Source organism: Thermobia domestica, chromosome 7 (assembly GCF_964235325.1).
Source record: "Thermobia domestica chromosome 7, izTheDome1.hap1.1, whole genome shotgun sequence".
NCBI classification, from domain to species: domain Eukaryota; kingdom Metazoa; phylum Arthropoda; class Insecta; order Zygentoma; family Lepismatidae; genus Thermobia; species Thermobia domestica.
In genome coordinates, this window is record NC_137460.1 from 296,869,811 (window position 1) to 296,891,641 (window position 21,831).

Below are 21,831 nucleotides of genomic sequence, written 5' to 3' on the forward strand. Positions count from 1 at the left end.
TTAAGAACGAGAAAACCTAGCAACTTACAAACTGATCAAGGTAAAGAGTTTTACAATAAAGAGTTTAAGAAGTTGATGGAGGAAAATAAGATTAATCACTACTCAACCTATAGTGGTAAGAAAGCTTCTGTGGTTGAAAGATTCAATAGAACGCTTAAGCAGAACATGTGGAAAAGGTTCACAACACAAGGGAACTACAAATGGATAGAGATATTACCAACACTGGTTAAAGAGTATAATCATCAAATTCATAGAACAATTGGTTTAAAACCTATAGAAGTTAGCAAAAAGAATGAGCGAGTAATATTGGAGAAAGTGTATCAAAAAGAATATAAGCGTGTTAAGCCCAAATACAAGTTAGGTGATCATGTTCGTATAAGTAAGTCGAAAGGGTTATTTGAGAAAGGATATACGCCTAATTGGTCAACAGAAGTATTTGTTGTTAGTGAAGTTATTCCATCTAATCCACCTACCTATAGAATTAAAGATTTAGAAGAAGAGGATGTGCAAGGTAGATTTTACGAACCAGAACTATTAAAGACGAAACACAAAGATGAATACTTGGTAGAAAAGGTGTTGAGAAAGAAAGGTGACAAAGTATATGTCAAATGGCTAGGGTTTGATGATTCGCATAATAGTTGGATAGATAAGAGTAATGTTGTAGTGTAAATATAGATGTTTGTCTTTTATGGTTATTATGCCATAAAAGGTTGGTTTAAATGAGATAAGGGGGTAACGAAACGATACCCCCATAACATATATTTCCAGAACCGGTATGCTGGGTCTAAAAATTATCAAAAAATAACCGACCCCCAGAACTCTGGGAGTCGCTCCAAAACAAAGTTACATACAAACAAATCAAGGTCCCGTTTTCCAGGATATTGTCAAGTGTACATCCTCATACAATCTTCATTTCCAGGGACCGAATTCGGTCCGATGAAATTATCGAAAATTAACAACACAACAAACTTCGAAGTGACCGGGAATTTCTTATATAAAGTCATCCCTACGAATTCGGTGCGATGACTTTAAGATTAGTAAGAAGTAAGAAACTACTTGAATATTTTGATAAAAATTAGCTGGGCCAGATCTGTACCACCAAAACCCAATTTACATAGTTGAGTCAAAAGGAACAAATAAAAATAAACAATCTAAAGAACTAATAAGGTATTACGATGAGAAAACCGACTGCTGGAATTCCAGCGGTCGCTCCAAAACAAAGTTACATACAAACAACAGGAGGAGCAATGGAGCACTTTCCGGCAAAAATCGTCATCTTACACAGTAAAATTAGCAGGTAACGAAAATGAAGTTAAAAATCAACATTTTCTATATAATAAATATGAGTACTATGGATAGTTCACTTAGTCTTAATGACATTTGCTATGAACAGATCAAGGACAATTATTGGTATGGTATCTTCGGTGATTTCAAGTTGATTATAGATAAGAGTACAGGATACTTTAACGCTACTAAGCTGTGTCAGAGTGGTGGTAAGAGGTTTGATCATTGGTTAGGAAACAAACACTCTAAGGAGCTTATTGAGTATTACAACAAACTTCGAAGTTCCCGGGGTTCTGGGGACTTCAGAAACTCATTTTACACAATAAAACTAGCTGGTAACGAAATAAACAATCTAGTCTCAGGAACGTAAATGTATAGAAAGATATTTCTCGCTATTGCTTTATGGGTATCACAAGACTTCTATGACAAGTGCTATGATATTATCCAAGACTATTTCGTTTCTAATTTTAAACAGATTCAAGAAGATCAAGAAGAGTTGCAAATAAGAGTAGAAGAGATAGAACAACAAATGAACGATTTAAGAATAGAAAACACAAAACTTAGAGATATAGCAGCAGAACACACAGAAGACCCAGGGAAAGTACACAAGTTAATTATCGTTAAAAAGAACCTCACAGCTGGTCAGCTTCAAGACATAGTAGACAAGTACGACATAGACAAACATGATCAGGTTAGGCGTTACGAGTCATACAAATATTGGGTTGGAAGGGTTCAGCAGCGCAACATCAAAGCAAGACTTCAGTGCCTTAAAGAAAAGTATCCAAGAATGTCAGTGTTATCAGAAACCAAAGATCCAAACTCAGTCAACCTCCTAAACAAAGTCAAAGAAAAATACAGCTGTGTTGTTTCGTATGGTTGTCACGTGGATATTGAAGGAGAATACGACGATGAGTTTGTTGTTGATTTGTTTTTGAGTATAAGAGATTCGTAAAGGTAAGGGGTATGAGTTTTGGACACCCCCTATCAGAAGAAGAATTGATTAACAGTATAGATTGCTTGTATGATAGGTTACGACTTTTATGGTTTAATCCATCAAAGTACAATTTCAAGCGTTAAACAAACCATCTGTTATAACATCGAATGCTAAATTCAACATACTACCTAAATCAGGATTATTATGATATTTTCTTATTATGGCTCTCCAATCTACGTAATGTCTAAATATATATATAAAATCTACAGAGAGGTCTTGATAAGTTGAAATGTTATACCAATGAACTCTGTCTTTGAACTCTGCAATAAATTCTTCTGTTAAATTTTGAGACATTGAAATCATTTCCCAATCTACTTTGTCAGCGTAATCTCTTATAAGGTTTTCTGATAATTGACGAGTTCCAGATATGTACCACCAATTAACTCTGTCTGCATGTTCTCGTATAAAGGCTTCAGAGAGTTCGTTTTTGTAAGATATAGCATCAAAATCAACTTTATCTATAAACTCATTAATAAATTCTTCAGATAGCTTTTGATGATACGATACTTCTTTCCAATCAACTCTATCTGCAAATTCTCTTATAAAGTCTTCTGATAAGTCTTGGCTTCCTGAAATAATCTCCCAATCAACTTTATCAGCTAATTCTCTTATAAACTCTTGCGACAAATTTTTCCATAAACATATTTCAATCAAATTAACTTTCTCCTGATATTTGCGTATGAAGTCTTCTGTAATGTGATCATAGTTGTATTCCTCGTCATAACCATCATAGCCTATAGATAGCCATTGTTCATCAGTCAGTGAATCTAATATTTCATCAGACAAGTCCATAACGTTTGCATAGAGAATGTTTTGTGTAAGAAATGAGTTGTTTTCTTTAGTGGCCTTCTTGAACAAATGATCTAACATACCTAAGGATACGCTAAAATTTATTTTGTCTTTATCATTGTAACCACCAATATCTAAATATTTACATACACAATCAAATATAGGTTTGTAAGATAATATTTCCTTAGCACTAGTCATGTTTGTTTTTATTCTTAGATTTTTAAATTTATTTCATTTTTGTTGGTTTTCTATATAACAAATATGGAGAAAGATTTTGATTTATTACATGATAGACTTGAACTAATTCATCATGATCTTAAACTCTTAGCAACACTACTAGAGAAGCAAATACTGTTAAAGGAAAAAGAGTTATTAGTAATGCAACAAAAAACATCTGATTTGAGTAGTGATGATGAATATAAATATGGTAGTGATGATTATGATGATGATGATGATGAGTAAGTTTACAAAAATGATTCAGTTTTAAATGTGTATATGTGACTTTGATGGGCTAATCCCATAAAAGCCGTGTTCTAATACAACGCGTAATATGTAGACAATAGCAGGGGTGTACAATGTTAAGCGTTGTACTAGGACAAATGAAAATGAACTGAAATAACCCGGTGAAGATAAAAATTGAAGAGTATAAAGATTTTCTATATAATAAATAAGATGAGTAATTACAATAGATTTACTGTAATAGAGTTAAGGCGACAATGTAAAGAGAGGGGAATCAGAAGATATTCCCGATTACGAAAAGCAGAACTGATAGACCTTCTCAAACAACATGACGATGAACAAAGCAGAAGGCAGATTAGAAATATATTCCCCTTTAAACAAGAAGTATTTGAAGAACCAAGGATCAAAGTTGAATCAGTACCAATCGATGTAAAACGGCAGAACATTGCATTAAAATCAAGATTAGAAACATGGAGATTTACAACAGATTACAAACCACAAGATCCACTTGAACAATATATTACTGCAACATCTAAAGCTATATCAAACAGATTACAAATTAGCTTAAGTAAACATAGTTCATTGAAAGCTAATCTTTATATAAGTTGTACATATAAGAAAGGTGAAGAAACTCAAAACTTCTATTTTAACACTGAAAACCAAGAAATATATCGATCAAGTAATTTGAAAGAAGAAATAACTAAGATGAAACAAAGGTTAAGAACAAGAATGGATGAGCTCCAAGCTAGAGGTTCTGGCTGGGCTCTTATAAACATTAACTTTTTACAACTAGCAATCGTCAAATATACACCATATAGAGGATCAACATACATAGAATTACCTAAACAAATTCAAAACAAAAAGGCAGTAATTAATGTAAAGAATGAAGATGAAAAATGTTTCTTATATTCAATTTGTTCTGCACTATACCCAGTTAATAAAGATCCACAACGACCTTCCAAGTACAAGCAAACAGTCAAATACTTACAAGAAAAATTAAAAAATATTCATTTCCCTGTAAAACTATGCGATATTCCAAGAGCTGAAAAATTACTTAATATTTCTATAAATGTTTATGCATATGATAAAGACTATTCAATCTATATACTACATCACACACAAAACAAGCAAGAAAAGCATGTCAATTTATTATATGTAAAAGAACAAAATGAAGACCAAGTTAAAACACACTATTGTTGGATTAAGGATTTAAGCAGACTAGTATGTACACAATTAACTAAAAAGAGAGCTCGAAAATATTTATGTGACAGATGTTTGTTATACTTTTACTCTCAAAACGCTTTAAATAAACATGAGCAAGATTGTTCGTTAAATGAGCCAGTAAAAATAATAATGCCTGAACAAGGTAAATGCGTTGAATTTAAAAACTACCAATACATAATGAAAATGCCATTTGTGATTTATGCTGATTTTGAATGTTTGTTACATAAAGTTATGGGTTGTGAAGAATGTTATCCAGATAATGAGCCATATACCAAAAAATATCAACGACACAAACCATCTGGATTTTGTTATTATGTAGTAAAGAGTGATGGAAGTAAAACCAATCCTGTTGTGTATAGAGGTAAAGATGCAGCTAAGAAGTTCATAAGAATGTTAAAGAAAGAAGCCAAACAAATATCAAACATATATAGTCAAAATAATGAACTGCCATTAACACGTAAACAGATAAAAGAGTTCAACCAATCCGAATCCTGTTCTTACTGTAAAGTAAAATATACACCAGAAAACCACAAAGTTAAACATCACGATCATATAACAGGAGAGTTTGTAGCACCTCTATGTAATAACTGCAATTTAAAAGTTAAAGTACCAAAGTTTGTGCCAGTGATCATACATAACTTGACAGGATATGACTCTCACTTGTTTATAAAAGAGCTTGGATGTAATAAAGAAGAAATAGATCTAATACCCAATAACGAGGAAAGATACATATCATTCAGTAAAAAGGTTGGAACTATTAAATTGAAATTTGTAGATTCATTTAGATTTATGGCTTCTAGCTTAGACAAATTGTCATCGAACTTGAAACCTGAGCAAATGATACATACCCAACACTTTTATCCTAATCAAGAACAGTTTCAACTTGTAATAAGAAAAGGTGTTTACCCATATGATTATGTTAACAATTGGGATAAGTTTAGAGAAAGAAAATTACCACTAAAAGAAGCATTCTTCAACAAGCTTATGAACACACATATAAGCGATGAGGATTATAAGCATGCAAAGAAAGTGTGGGGAACATTTGACATTAAAAATCTCGGACAATACCATGATTTATATTTGAAAACAGATGTATTATTGTTAGCAGATGTGTTTGAGAACTTTAGAGAAACATGTCTTAAAGCTTATGATCTTGATCCAGCTTGGTATATGACAGCACCAGGTTTAGCTTGGGACGCAATGTTAAAGATGACAAATATAAAATTAGAATTATTGTGGGATTATGATATGGTATTAATGGTAGAGAAAGGTATAAGAGGTGGGATTAGTCAATGCTCAAAAAGATATGTGAAAGCAAACAATAAGTATATGGAAGATTACAATAAGAATAAAGAAGATTCTTACTTAATGTATCTAGATGCCAATAACTTGTATGGGTGGGCAATGAGTCAATATATGCCGTATAAGGGATTCAGATGGTTAAGTGAAGATGAGATTGAAGAAATAGATTTCACAAATATACCTGATGATTCTGATACTGGTTACATATTAGAAGTTGATCTTGAATATCCTAAAGAATTGCATGACTATCACAAAGACTACGCATTAGCACCTCAAAACATGTGTCCACCTGGTTCAAAACAATCAAAACTCTTAACAACCCTATATGACAAAGAAAAATATGTAATTCACTATCGAAACCTAAAACAATGTCTTTCACTTGGATTAAAACTTAACAAGATACATCGAGTAATAGAGTTCGAACAATCAGATTGGTTAAAGAACTATATAGATTTAAACACGCAGATGAGAACTAGAGCAACAAATGACTTTGAGAAAGACTTCTATAAGCTCATGAACAATTCAGTTTTTGGAAAGACTATGGAAAATATTAGAAAGAGAGTTAATATCAAACTTGTAAGTGATGAGAAAAAATACGAGAAGCTTGTAGCAAAACCGAATTATAAGAGTACCACAGTTTTTACGGAAAATTTAGTAGCAGTTCACATGAACAAGGTTAAAGTGCAATTTAACAAACCGATTTATGTTGGTATGTCAATTCTAGATTTGTCAAAATATTTAATGTACGACTTCCATTATAATGTGATGAAGCCAAAATACCAAGACAAAATAGAAGTATGTTATACAGATACTGATAGCTATATATACCATATCCAAACAGAAGATGTGTATGAGGACATGAAAAACGACATTGATTACTTCGACACCAGTGACTACCCTAAAGATAACAAATATAAAATACCGCAAATCAATAAGAAAATACTTGGTAAGATGAAGGATGAGATTAAAGGTACAATCATAGAAGAGTTTGTAGGTTTAAGAAGTAAGATGTACAGTATAAAAGCACCTCAAATAGATTTAACAGATAAAGACTTTAAAGGTAAGTTCGATAAAGAAAAGTGTTGTAAGAAAGCTAAAGGTGTTAAGAAGAGTGTTGTGTATAAAGAACTCACATTTGACGAATATAAGGACTGTTTGATTAGTCAAAAAGAATATTATAAGAAGATGAACTTGATTAGAAGTTATAAGCACGATTTGTACAGTATAGAAGTAAATAAGCTAGCTTTAAGTTGTGTGGATGATAAGAGATGTGTTTTAAAGAATGGGATAGATACTCTACCATGGGGTCATTATAAGTTAGAAGAGAAATAGTTTTAGATGTAAGTTTTAGATGTAAGTTTTTAGATATAAGTTTTTATGATTTTAAATGTCATAAAAGCATATTCAGTCTCACTTTAACATTGTAGTTAGGGGAATACTTTGGGCCGTCTAACTTTGTATAATTAGCTGGCTTCTTCTGCGCTGGTCAAAAATATTTGGAGGGAGGAAAATGCGCCAGAAGTAACCATCCCTAACTACTAAGGTTATACTCAACTCCCAAGTGAGGCGGACGAGAATTTAAAAGTAATCGAAAACGACAGACAAGAATTAGAAAGTCCACACACAATATCAGCAGTTGGTACTGAACATTTGTCTTCATTGTCTGAAAACACAAACATGTAGCTGGTACTTATAACTTTCAGAAAAGCATAGGTAGAACAATGTTCAAATGTGCCCCCTAACTTTTGTTCAAAGCTGCCCCAACCGGCACGATCAAGCAGAATTTGATAATACCCAGATAGTACAAGCTATTGTGAAATACAAAGGGCAACATTGGATAAGTAAATTAATGTACTTGCTTCTGCAATGAATGGCAGATAATATCAAAACACAGGCTTCTGTCAAAAATCTTACAAAACTTTACAAAAATTCCAACTTTTCACCCCACAAATGTAACAAAGTACTGCTGTTCATCAACAGTTACATTAAAATTGCAGATAACAGTTGACCGTCATGCAACGCAGTTTTGTCAAACTAAAAATTTTGAAACCACCAGATATCCTATTATTTCTAGCCTGTTATCTTAAATGTTCAAAGGTACCCCCTGTTCAAATGTACCCCCCTCTCCCCTAATTAGTTCAAGTTTTTGCTAGTTTGGGCTTCGTCCCAAATTTACTAACTTCCAGGGTTGTTTTGTTTAAAACAAATGACTAAAACTTTTTTTAAACAATTGATTTTGTTTAAAACAAATTTTGTTTATGTTTTAAACATTTTGTTTTAAACACGTGTATTTTGAAGACTTGTCTTAAACATATGTTTATTTGCATTTTATTTTATGTTTGTAAAAAAAATCTTCCAGAGCAAGAGAACTGTCAAAAAGTGCTTCCCAATCAGAAGACTATTTTCTTCCCATATGAATGGTTTGATTTCTCGTGGCTACAGTACAATGTGGTGATCTACAACTTATTTTGTCTCTTTTCCCCCTTATTTTTAATGTATATTGTATTGTTTAAACGTTTCTCAGTTAACTTGCGAGAAAGTGTCGTAGTCGAAGGTTGGACTACTTATAGAACTGATATTAAAAAATAAATAAAATAATTATCACGGAAACAAATTGTTGTGTTGTATTCATTGCGACGTTGAGGTTCTGAAATTAAAATATCGCAAGCATTCGTTTGTACAGTACATGTTAGTTCTGTCTCCGTACAACATGGAATCGTTTAACATGGGTTTTACGGGAAGAAAAGGACATGATTTGGTACAAATTTATTAGAGTAACTCAAACTCAATCAGGTAAGTAAACGATCAAACGAGTTTGTTGCAAAACGTGTAAGAAAGAAATGGATGGTTTAGTTCCAAGAACGAAAATCATTATGAAAAATGCAATGCTTGGTAAAAAATGGAAACCCAAACAAATGGTAAAAATGTTGAACCGAAAATTGCTTCTGATGAATCTAACGTCAGTGGTATGGCTGAGATGCAACTGGAAACTTCAGGTAACAATTAATTTTGTATCAACAATATCTTTTTCATTATATTATGAAAATTTTATTTCGTACCTCTTCCCCACCTCAGTTCTAAATTTTCTTTGAAACTTTACAACTTGGCATAGCTTGTATGAAGAGTCCAGGCGAGAAACGCAAGGTATGGCAGTCGCTCGTGTAACTAACCAAGTATGATACTTATTATAACGTTAGTGCTGAACGTCAAGGTCTGGAACAATTTGATCTCAATTTGTTTGTTTGTATGTATATACCACGCTACAGGGTGCAATATTCAGTCTTTTAACATTAATTTTTGAGGATAGAGACACGAGACGTCGGAATTTGCTGTATAGATTTTGACTGCGATCCCACGTAAAATTTCAAAATTAGTGGGTCGGATCCAACTTTAAACAAAAAGCCCTGTCTCATCTAGCCTTGCTACTGATGCAAGTTGTAATCAATCAAACTAAACAAACTAATTTTATATGTTTCGAACAAACTTGGGTTGCAGGATAAATTTGGCTCCAACTCAACATTTAGAGCACAAGGGATCCAAGTTCATTTTCAGAAAGGTTCACTTTTGCTCAGCAAACGTAATATCTTCGTAGCATAGGGTATGAAATAAATGAAACAAAAACCACGGGAAAGCGTGTGGACTAGAGTTTCATAGGACAACCGCTAGACAAGGGCGTTGACGGAATGGGGAGGAGGGCTAATTTTCCCTTCCCCCTCCTTGTTCATACATTTAAGATATTAACATTATACTTGTGTTGTGTATGTTGCAGCGTTGGAATGATTAACAAGTTAAGCTCCGAATGTCATAATCAATGATGCATAATTACGTTACATAAATGCAAAATGTGTCCAAAAGAATACATCGACGTAAAATGTCATATTTTCACAACTACGAATCCGAGATGAAAGAAAGAAAAACTACATGAAAAAAGGAATCTAGAATTTGTATAATTGCCGCTAGATAGGGGCGTTCGTTTGGAAGTCATCCGTCTTCTACCCTGAATTTAAGATTTTTGGGGCAGTAATGCAGATTTAGAAACATTTTGCTTAGCAAAGTCCAACATTTAAAAATTGAAGTCCTTGCACCGAATAAATACGGATTTTGATCATTGGCCGTAAGAAACTATAGGCCTATATTGCTTTCTTGTATATATTTTTTTTACCCAAGGATTTCAAAGGTGGCTCTACTTTCGAGTTTCGGGCCTGCTTAATATTCAGGAAATTGGACCTAAGCAACTTCCCAGTTTTAATCATCTGTATGTTCGTATTTATTCGGTGTAATTACCTCAAGCTTATTCTGTTGGACTTTGCTTATCAAAAGATTTCTAAAACTGTCTTACTGTCCCGAAAATTTGAAATGCAGGGTGCGGATGAGGGCGGTTGCCCTCCTGTTCCACTGACGCCCCTACTAGCGGCTGTCATATGAAACTATTCCACGCCTTTTCGCATGGTTTTAGTTACATTTTTTGGATTCTTGACTGCGAAGTATTATTTTTTGAAATAGAATTCATTTGCTGAGGAAAACTGAAATTTATTGAAAATGGATTTGGATCTATTGTGCTCTGAACGCCCCAAATATTACCTTTCGTCAATAAATTTTTGACTCAAAAAACAACCAATTACAGACTTCGAGAAAATATAAAGTTAGCACAATATGAAGTGTGCTTCAAATATAACTTTTCGAAAACGTAGCCCTATTATTATAAAATAATTTTATTGGCATCAGTGTTATGAAATCGTAATCAAATTTTGCAACAAAAATCTCACCCGCCTCCACGAAACGCTAGCTTAGCCCCCAAAGGCATAATTACAAAACTTCCAGAAGCGATAACTCGAAATGATTTTCTTTATGGTTAAAATAACCGCATAACAGCATTTCTGCTAAAATTCTAGCCCTCATGTAACATGACACCATTTGTATTTGAAATTTCGAATACTAAGCAAAGATGTTCGCCATGATGCTTGATAGCACCATCTGATGTGTCAGACCACTTCCAAGTTTCATCATTCTCTCTCAACCCGTTCTCAACGCACAAGGATGGTGAGGACTTTTGTTTTGTATAGTGAGGACATGTATATTGATAGATTGTGTGAAACCTCAATAGTTGGTAAATTTTAAAATCTACCTTAAAAGCTTACTATATCCAAGAAAATACTTATGAGAGTCACTGGCAAGAGAGTGTAATAAAAGGGGTCGCTATATGAAATAAGTTGAGAATTACTAATCTATACTAAAATATTTTGTACCCAACACTGTGTAGTCTTAAAGAGAATAAAATAAATGAAAAGATCGGTTGAAAAAGCAAAAAGTCTTAATAAATACGTGATTACACGATTTTGAGCTATGTTTAAAATCATGTTTTAAACTATTCAAAATGTTTAAAACATGTATTTTTTCGTGTGTGTTTTAAAACATCTTTAAAACATTTTAAACACTTTTTTCATGTTTTAAACACGCGTTTTGTTCTTTTTCTAAAAAAAAAAACTATATTTTTTCCAACCCTGCTAACTTCTGACCAAGTTGAAAAATTAGAATGCGTTGTTGCCAATATTTACTTAAAAGACTGCCGTTACTTTCAATTGACATTTGAATTAGCATTTTCTTACTTACCCAGTTGCTGTGATTTTCAATTTCTTTATGAACTTGGCAATTGGCACAATTGAATGTTTATATAATTAGTCTAGTCTTAAGTAGGTGGGAATTTGTCGCCAGATACACAGGGGTGTAGCCAAGGGGGGGCCCATCGGGGCCGGGCCCCCCCAAATGGTTTCCTGGCCCCCCCAAATGACCAGCTTTTAAAACATCATAGTAAAATTATCTCGCTTCATTCATTTAAAAGTAACAAATTTTATTGACAATTAATAATTATTATAATTTATGGTAAAATAATAAGGAGAAATATTGTTTTTTTCCATATCGATCGAAAAATAGTATAGTATCTCTTCCTTATACCGATCGAAAATTGGATACTTTTTTTTGTGATGGCAGATTACACAATTTACTGCGATTTATATGCTTTAACAAGTATATTTTTATATGCTTTAACAAGTATATTTTTATATGCTTTAACAAGTGTTTTAAAAGACATAGAGGATGGAAAATTTGGTGAGAAACAATGCTTTTATTCAATTTGGATTTCATTCGCTCTCTCTTTTATTTCTACTTAGTGTAATAAAATAATTGTTTTTTTTTTTTTTAAGTCACGAATAATAAATATTTTTGTCAGGAAACCGTAAAGAAATTAAGTGAAATTTCAAAGAAGATCAATCTTGTGTAGATAGGTTCTGTATACAAGGTCTTACATTTAAATATAAAGGTAACCAAGAAAAGTTTTGTTGCATTTTCACCCACCACCTTCGAACATCGATATGTCACCTAACCTGGAAGATCAAAAATAGTCCACATCAGCATCGACGACCTTCTGAAAACGTTCTGGAAGGCCATGGAATCCATCGCGGTAGAACTTGGTGGGCCGTGAAACGAAGAAAGTATCAGGTGCATTTTGGACTTTTACTAGGGATTTGAACTGGCGTCCTCTAAGGTGATTGTTCAAAGAATGGAACAGGTGATAATCGGACGGTGCAATACCCGGGGAATATAGTGGTTGCAATATTGTTTCCCATCCAAGGCGGAAAATGGTGTTCTGAGTCATCCTAACCACGTGGGACTTAGCGTTGTCCCGTAAACGAGGACACATCTGCAATTCAAAAGTGATAGCTCCAAAGTTTTGAGTTTTTGTTGAGCACAGCTCAACTGCTGACACTACACAGTGGCATTGATACTCTGACCAGCTGGTAGCAGTTCCCGATGCACGATGCACAAAACACAGAGAAGGACTTTATTCTGGTACAGTGCTGGTTTCGGCTGTTTTGAAATCGGTTCATGGGATGCTAACCAATGATGACGGCGCCGTAGAGCTTCGTATAGGACACACTTTTTATCACATGTCAACGCCCTGTTCAGAAATGGCTCCGAAACAGTAAATAAACACAGGCGACTGCCGCGTTTCCTTCTGGCCCGGAGTCAAATTATGTGAGACCCATTGACCCAACTTGTAGTGCTTCACAAGTTGATGGATGTGCTACCGAATGGTTTCTCCACACACTGAATTGTAGTCCCAGTTCCTCTTTGTACATGTGTTGGTCTTTCGGCACGTGATTTTTTCGGGTGTTTCGTCATCGTCCTTAAACTTGTTAAACCATCGCTGCAATGTCCGCGTCGTCACGACACCCTCACCAAAGGCCTGGAATATCTTGTCCCGCTACAGCGGCGTTTGACCTCCATTTGAACTCGTTAAGCATACATGCTCTTATGACGCTCTGTGGATGTCCCATGCTCCCTCTGTCTTTACGCAAGTTCACGGTGTGTCTGAACTGCCACAACCAGGTAGTATGTTGGATATACCCACACCAACAATTGACGTTCGCCTTATCTCTACTCGCATTCAACTCACGGTGTGAGGTCCAATTGAACACAGACCTCCACGAAAAGGGACAGAACTTACTTGGTTACTTTTATAGTTATGCACAAAAGTATAGGGTTTGGTCCCGGGCAGTAGTTTTCATTAAGCACAATAAAAACTATCTTGAATATAATTTATGGATAATAATAATAATAATAATAATAATAATAATAATAATAATAATAATAATAATAATAATAATAATAAGCTAAAATAGTGTTTTTAGTCTTCCAGAAAGAAACCAAAATTTTCCTTTCTTTCTGGCCTCAAAAACACTAGCAGCAACACTTTTTTTTTTGGCTTTGTACATTGTAGCTGGCCCCCCCTCAAAAACGACGGGCCCCCCCTACACAAACCTGCTGGCTACACCCCTGCAGATACAACATTTTTCATCCTACGGCCTCGCGCCTCATAAACCTACAAACATACCAAACTTCCTAGTTTTTATTCCGATTTCAATTACGGTACCTAAAATATGAGATTTTATACATCCAAAAAGTCTATTTAAATTACACAGTTTTTTGGCCGTTTAAAGCTGCTAAAAATGGAAAATATTCACTTTTGGAAATTTTCTACATAGTCCCAGGAGGCTAAAAACTTTGCCAAATTTAATCGTTGTAGTTCTACTGGAAGTGCCTATACTGTAAAAAATCGTTGTATTATTTCAACGACATGCATATGTGTTAACATGATTGTGTTAAAATATAACAAACAAATTGAGATCAAATTGTCCCAGACCTTGACGTTCAGCACTAACTTTATAATAAGTATCACAGTTGGTTAGTTACACGAGCGACTGTCATACCTTGCGTTTCTCGCCTGGTCTCTTCATACAAGCTATGCCAAGTTGTAAAGTTTCAAAGAAAATTTAGAACTGTGGTGGGTAAGAGGTACGAAATAAAATTTTCATAATATAATGAAAAAGATATTTTAATTTCAGAACCTCAATGTCGCAATGAATACAACACAACAATTTGTTTCCGTGATAATTATTTTATTTATTTTTTAATATCAGTTCTCTAAGTAGTCCAACTTCGACTGCGACACTTTCTCAAGTTAAGTGAGAAGCATTTAAACAATACAATATACGTTAAAAATAAGGGGGAAAAGAGACAAAATAAGTTGTAGATCACCACATTGACCTGCTGTAGCCACGAGAAATCAAACCATTCACATGGGAAGAAAATAGTCTTCTGATTGGGAAGCACTTTTTGACAGTTCTCTTGCTCTGGAAGATTTTTTTTACAAACATAAAATAAAATGCAAATAAACATATGTTTAAGACGTCTTCAAAATACACGTGTTTAAAACAAAATGTTTAAAACATAAACTAAATTTGCAAGTCATCGCTAATGGAAGTGTCACCATTGATTTCAGCGACCGCGAAAACTATGGATTTGACACTAATATAAACAAAAGAAAGAAAAACAAGACAGATATATATATATATATATATATATATATATATATATATATATATATATATTGAAGGACTATGAAGCTATTCTTACTGTAAGGCAAATCTAATTAACACGAGGCGCAAGAAACAATAGCCATCATAGCTTCAGCAAATCTATAAGTATTGGAGCAGGTAAGTGTAATAGTGAATAATCTGTGAAGAATGTGAAAGAGTGTAATAGTGAATAGTCTGTGAAGAATGTGGAAGAGTGTAATAGTGAATAATCTGTGAAGAATGTGGAAGAGTTAATTAGTGAGTAATCTGTGGAGAACGTGGTATAGCAAATAGTCTGTGAAGAGTGTGACACTAACTTGTCTTTGATTTTTGCGTAGGTCAGATCTTGTATCTTTTCCGGTTCACAAATGTCTCTCAATAGTTTGTATGTTTTTGCCCCGATAGACGCGATCAATGTAGGCACTTTCTTTGCGGCCGGTAACTCCATGGCTATGCAGAATTGATCAAACCTGTCAAATAATCACTTATTTCCTGGTCTTCCACCTCAAATGCTTCAAAAAGTTTGGAACCTGCCATATTGTAAATCCTTTTACCTCGTCGCCACTGCTATACTGGTAAAACTTATACTAGCTATACTGCTATTACTTTTACTATTAAAATAACTACTTCCAAACTAAGGTACTCTTTATTTACGGACACGGGTACATGCACACAAACTTCAAAAGTACTTTACTAATTTTTATCCCCATGCTACTAAATAATATTCTTCACAGTACTTCTAACAAGCCCACTTGCATACTCCAACTTCATTCTTGCTGCCACGAACTCTTTGACCCATGCCAAAGCCAGCCATCCTCATGCTCATCACAGGCTATTGACAATAGTGTCACACTCTTCACAGACTATTTGCTATACCACGTTCTCCACAGATTACTCACTAATTAACTCTTCCACATTCTTCAAAGATTATTCACTATTACACTCTTCCACATTCTTCACAGACTATTCACTATTACACTCTTTCACATTCTTCACAGATTATTCACTATTACACTCTTCCCCCGGTTTTTTTTTTTTTGATATCACGGTCTAAACCTGGCCACCAAACTGCTTCCTTAGCTACAGCCAGCATTCTCCAAGCACCTAGGTGATTCCTGTGTAACTGTTCCAGATACTTCTTCCTTAACTTATGTGGGAGTACAGTTTTGCCTTCATTGCCGAAAGAACCCGCTCGCAGACGCAGCAGTGGAAGATGTACAACTGCCTAGAAGTCCAAACATAAATTCAGAAAGTGACAGAACATCAGTCAGAGAGCAAGATCAACACCTACCAAGACAACACCCAGAAGATGGCAGAACACCAGTACGAGACCCAGATAGGCAGCTACCAACAAGATATCCAGGAGGTGTCAGAACATCAGCAGAGCAGCAAGATTGGCAGCTACCAAGAAAATCCGGAAGGATCAGGAGACCACCTAATAGATTGTCATTGTAAAAAAAAAAATAAAAATAAAAATAAAAACCGGGGGAAGAGTGTAATAGTGAATAATCTGTGAAGAATGTGAAAGAGTGTAATAGTGAATAGTATGTGAAGAATGTGGAAGAGTGTAATAGTGAATAATCTGTGAAGAATGTGGAAGAGTTAATTAGTGAGTAATCTGTGGAGAACGTGGTATAGCAAATAGTCTGTGAAGAGTGTGACACTATTGTCAATAGCCTGTGATGAGCATGAGGATGGCTGGCTTTGGCATGGGTCAAAGAGTTCGTGGCAGCAAGAATGAAGTTGGAGTATGCAAGTGGGCTTGTTAGAAGTACTGTGAAGAATATTATTTAGTAGCATGGGGATAAAAATTAGTAAAGTACTTTTGAAGTTTGCGTGCATGTACCCGTGTCCGTAAATAAAGAGTACCTTAGTTTGGAAGTAGTTATTTTAATAGTAAAAGTAATAGCAGTATAGCTAGTATAAGTTTTACCAGTATAGCAGTAAGAAATATGCAATTATTTGAGCTACCCGAAATAGTTTTCTTTCTTGGCTTTCGCCCGCATTACTTATGTCACTCATTACGAACCAAATATACACAAAAGCATGATTTCAGAAAGGAAGGTTATTCCACGTGGAGTTGACCATAGTTTGACATGAGATGCTGGAATTTTATTGGTTAAAATGTCGAAGAGTTTAGGGGTGTGGCCAGTGGCGTATTTACGATTTTGTTTCGGGAGGGGCTTTGCTAACTTTCGGGGGGGGCTTTGCCTGAAAATGTGAAAATTCTGCAAGATATTTTATATACTTGACTATAGTAAGTATGATTTCGGGGGGGCTTAAGCCCGGAAGCCCCCCCAAATACGCCACTGGGTGTGGCTATGAATCGAAAAAAGAATTTTCTTTGTACACTCCGCACTGGGTGTCTTTGACGTCAACTGCAAAGCCGATGGCCGCGTGGACAGGTACCTAGACTTCTTTGTCCTTTTTCCTGCTCTGTTGTTTATTCTGTGTTTTATTTAAAACTGGAATTTATAGACAGTATCTTCTGTGAGAGCCACATGTGTTTGTCATTATAATTTATTGGGGGGTACAAGTTGATCACGCTATCCCTTACTTCAACCTCTATACTACTGGCAACCTTGAAAGTGGCTGGAGAGGCGGCATCCTTTTGGAAATATATGTGGTTCTACAAGAACGAAAGAATAAAAGTGTTTGTCAATATGATTTGTTGGGGGGTAGTTTTTGGCTGCACATTTTGTACCCCCCGGTAATGCATGGATACGGTAAAGCAAGGGCAGGACACCGGAAATTATAAACGATGTTAGCAAAAGAAACACATGATGACTTGAGATAAATCTTCAAAGATGCTTATAAGATGCTAAATAACGTAGATCTTTGTAAATAAAGATAATAGGCAGTAAGAACAGGTGGTGATAAGGTGAAAATGAGCAAATCTATATTAAAAGGACCAGAACCGTGAAATTGATGAATAATAGAGAGAAATGGCGGGCGATATTGTTGATAGAGAGGGCAAGAGAAAATGAGATGATCGATGGAGGCTGTATCGAGACCACAGTTACAAAGTAGAGTAGTACGTTTTCGGAGAAGATATAAGCGTTGGGGAGTATATAGAATATGAAGTCTGTTACGGAGCAGAAAATGGAGGTAGGAGGGAGAGAGAGTATGCTGAATAAACCAAGATGGAGAGCGGAGAGAACAAGGATGGTGCCAGTACCAACGCGCTTTTGTACATGAGTCATTATAAACAGTCTAGAGTTGATAATGAAGTGTAATAAGTGGTGGAAAAAGTCAATAGGCGAGACTGAAAGATCTATGGGAGTGCCGTGCAGCGCTCCGAAAAGTGCTGCGGCATCAGCTAGAGAATACCCAAGGATGTTCACATGGCCTTTGGACCAAATTAAGCAAGTAGTATAGTTGTGGGAAGTCCGACGGTATAGAAGATGACGGATTTCATAAAGAAGCCAGGATGAATTGGAAGTCCAAGGGGAAGATTGTAGAGATTGGAGGAGAGATTTAGAATCAGTGGCGATACATATAGATGTATACTGATGCTGTAGAGAATGAAGAAGAAGCGCAAACAAGGCATAAGCTTCAGTGAGAAAAGTAGAGATATAATGGGGCAGTTTAAAGCTGAAACATTGCTGAAGAGAGGAATCGTAGAAGGCTGATCCAAGATGCAAGCCCTGGCCAGAACCATCGCAGTACAAATAAACAGTGTGCTGTGGGAGAGGAGGAATGGATGAGGAAAAACAATGTTTGGAAGATACGGGAGAGAAAAGCTGCGCGGGAGGGTATTGGGGAAAAATGATAGAAAAAGATTGGAAAAAACTGGATAGTCGTGCAAGTAGCAAGGGAGTATGTACGTGCGCTGAATGTGTAACAGATGGGGTGCAAGATCTAGATAGCTGGTGTATATAAAAAGGAGAGATGCGAGATATGGAGAACGTTTGCGGCCTGTATGAAGGTATTGGAGCAGAGTGAGTTTAGGGAGGAGAGAGGATAGTGTAAATTGGAAACGTTGAAGACAGAATTTGTCAGAGAGGTGTTTCAACTGAATTGCTAAAGGTGGAACTCGTTTCTCAGAATAAAGCGCAGTAGCAGCAGTGGTGGATGGAAGGCTAAGAGTACGGCAGAGAGTAGTATATTGAAGGGATTGGAATTTTTTAAAGACTCTAGAAGGAGAAGGAGATAGAAAAAAAACACCAAACGTTAAAATAGGTAAGCAACCTGTTTATGTAACAGGAGGAGAACACGGAAATCTGTAGACCAAGTAGAAGTGGAAATAGAACGAACTAAGCGTAAAAAGGATGATGTTTTTTGTTGTATAAGATGATAATGGGGGGTCCAACGTAAAGAAGAATCTAAGACGATTCCGAGGTATTTAACAGAAGGACGGTGAGGAAGAGTAATACTGGTTAAAGTAAGAGAGGGTAGGGCGGGAGTGCGTTTGCGAGTAAAGATGAGGATAGAGGTTTTGTTTCAGTTTATTCTTAGGCCATGTTGGGAATACCAGGTGGAGTAGTTGTGAGAGCTGAAATGAGTTGGGGTATAGCAGGTTGAGGGGAGGGAGAAGTAATATAGAAGGCTAAATCATCACAATAGAAAAGAACCCGTACAGTGTTACTGGTTTGGCGAAGAATAGGGGCCAGAAAGAGATTGAACAAAAGAGGAGATAATACAGAACCTTGAGGAAGTCCTTGGGAAGTGGTGCGACCTTCAGAGAGTTGGGAACCGAGGCGAATATACAATGTGCGTTGGACCAGAAGGTTGTAAATAATACAGAGATATTTCGAAGAGATGCCGTGTTGCCAAAGTATATCTATGAGATCATAAAGGGGAACAGAGTCATAAGCCTGAGAAAGGTCAATGAAGACGGCAAAAACAAACTGGGTACGGGAAAAAACAAGCCAAATATCAGAGATAAGAACAGACAGACAGTCAGAAACAATGGAACCAAGTCGATAACCGTATTGTTGTTTGTAAAATAAAAGGTGGTGTTCAGAGAACCATTGGACGCGTTGTTTCAGGAGATGTTCGAAGACCTTTAAAAGACATGAGGAGAGGGCAATAGGGCGGTAGTGATCAGCGATACCAGGTTGTTTTGTATGTTTGAGGATGGGAATAATAACATAATCTTTCCACGGAGGAGGAATTCGTTCAGAAGACCACACAGAGTTAATTAAGGTGAGAAGGAAGTTCCGATACAGGGGAGAAAAATGTAGGTGTCGGTAATGTATGCCATCTTTGCCAGATAAAGAGTTGGGTAGACGGGATAAGATAGGAGAAAGTTCAGACATAGTGAAAGGAAGATGGATAGGGGGTAGATGGTTCTGGAGAATATAGAGGCGAGAGCCAGAGAGGAGGGAAGAGACACGCGGATGGTGCTAACTGGGAATGGAATTGATGGAGCCAGGAAGGGGAAATAGATTCACCAGAGGGAGGACGACACGTCTTGTTACGAAGGCACCGGTAAAATTTCCAAATGGAGGATAAAGAGGAACCATAACGTAGGTTGGAACAATATTGTCGCCAGGCATTACGACGGGTTTGTTGAAGAATACGGGTCGTAGTGGCTTGGGTTTGTTGATATACTAGGAAATTGGAATAGGAACGAGTGGCGAGGTATGTTTTAAGGGCTTGACGCCGTCGGAAAATCCATTTCTGACATTCCCTTGTCCACCATTTAGGATAAGGAGAATGGACAATAGAGGAACGAAGGGAGGAAGAGGGATCAGGGTGGGAGTGTGATACTGCGTGGGAAAGGCGAGAACAGAAAGCAGTGTGAAGCTGAAGAGGATCACTAGACGAGGGAGGGGAAGAGAAATGATCAAACAGGCAGAATAAAGGGACCAATCTAGGTTAGTAGAATATGGGTGACCTATAGGGGAAGAGGATGGAAAGGGAGGAGAAGTAGAGTTATGTAAAATGATGGGGAAGTGATCACTGCCGTAGGGGTGAGAAGAAACAGTCCGTGTAAGGTGGCTAGAGTAAGCAGGAGAACAAAAGGTGAGATCAGGAGCGGTAGGAAGTTCACGGGGACGGGGAAGACGTGTAGGAGTGCCAGTATTCAAAAGAGTACAGGGTAAGGTGGGAAGTGGGCGATACATGGCAGAGCCAGCGGGGTTGGAAAAAGGAGCCCCCAGAACGGGTGCTTACAATTTACATCACCGCCTACAATCCAGGAAGAGGAAAGTAAATTAAAAAGATAGAGCCAAAGATGATCCGGAATGTGAACGTGAGGAGGAATGTAAAGGTTAACCAGGGTGAGAGAGTGAACGGTGACCATTTGACATTGAACTCTTGGGTATTGGATGGGAGGAGAGTGTAGAACGTAAGGGAAAGAATTATGAATGCCGAGAGAGAGTCCCCCTCGACCGTCTGGGCGAACATCATGAAGCCAATGGTAAGAAGGGGAGTTAAAACGGTAGGAATCTGTAAGCCAGGTTTCCTGGAGTAAGAGAAATGACGGATGGAACAGAGATATGAGGTGATGTAAGGCATACATTTTACTGCGAGAACTCCTCATGTTTCATTGTAAGAGAGTAGAAAAGCAGGAACCAGATAATGTTATAGTGAATGTGATTGTAATAAATTGAGTATGGTGATGCAAGATTTATAGTCGGGAGGAGAAAATCTATGTTGCGATTTTTCTAAAATATAAAGGATAGAAGAAACAGCGGAGGAAAAAGAAGGTATAGGATCTGCCGCATTGGACGGTTTCTGAAAAGCTGTCACAGTGCTGGGAAGGGGAGAAAATGCTAAAGGGGATCGTTAAGGCGGAAGAGATGGGAGCCGGGCAGAAAGAGAAGGCGAAGAGTGAGGACTAAGAGAGGAATGAGAGGAAGGAGAATGCGAAGTGGAAGGCCGGGGGATAGCTGAATATGAAAAGGAAGCGGAGGT